Here is a 1,008-nt window from a genome sequence, read left to right as displayed (position 1 = left end):
GCCGGATTTGGAGGGGGAAGGCGGCAGCACGGCCCCCGAGGTGGGAGGAGGCTGCGAAAACGAGGAGGAGAGGGGTTAGGGCAACCAGATTTGGAAGGAGGGGGGTTTAAATAGGAAAGGGGGCTAGGGTTTAGTCTGTAGGGGGTTTAGGGGGGTTTCCGGACCCTCGGATCGCGATCGAGCGGCTCCGGACAGAGGGGGAACTAGGTGGCTACAGATAGGCTGTGACGAGAGGGTTGGGCTAAGGGAAGAGAAGAGAAATGCAGCCCGGCATGATTTTCGGAGACCGAAAACGTCCGACGAAGGTACCGGCAACGGTACTGCTCTGTTTAACGGTTGGGCTATCAGATGGACTCCGAATGCGACGAAACTTGGCAGGCGGCCTGTCTACACTATAATAAGACCGCACGACAAGTTGCAACCCATTCCAAGAACATTTTTATGCCACTTACAAAATAATATTTCGGAGGTGCCGCGGGCGCGTGCGAGTGTGGTCGGCTCAGAACGGACAACGGAGAGAACCGGCGGAACCCGAACGGATGCAAGTTTTATGAAAACATATGGATGCGATGCACATGATGCTATGAAATGAGATGCCTGACATGAACAAAATGCAAAACAAAAGACAAAAACCCAACCACAAATGAAATATCATATAACATCTCCGGAAAAGGCAAGAGTCGGAGTTACGAATATGGAAAGTTGTATCTGGGGCGTTACAACACTCCACCACTACGAGAGGATCTCGTCCCGAGATCTAGGATGGCATCGGAGGGAAAAGGAAGAGGAAGATAAGCGGTAAAACTAAGTTGCTTCTTCGACCAATGAGTGAAACCAAAGAACCTTGAGAGGTTGAAAAGTTGGAAGAAAGAACACAACGGAATTGAACACAATTGAGAGCACTGCGGTAGAAAATAGAAAACAAGGAACACCATGTGAACCTTGGAGGTTGCAAAGCTATGAATGACGAGTACAATGGACAAGAAGGAATTGAAACCACGCTGGTTG

The sequence above is a fragment of the Triticum dicoccoides genome, chromosome 3B, assembly GCF_002162155.2.
Source record: "Triticum dicoccoides isolate Atlit2015 ecotype Zavitan chromosome 3B, WEW_v2.0, whole genome shotgun sequence".
In the NCBI taxonomy this organism is placed as follows: Eukaryota; Viridiplantae; Streptophyta; class Magnoliopsida; order Poales; family Poaceae; genus Triticum; species Triticum dicoccoides.
The sequence above is the reverse complement of the archived record's forward strand: the minus strand, read 5'-3'. Positions refer to the sequence as shown.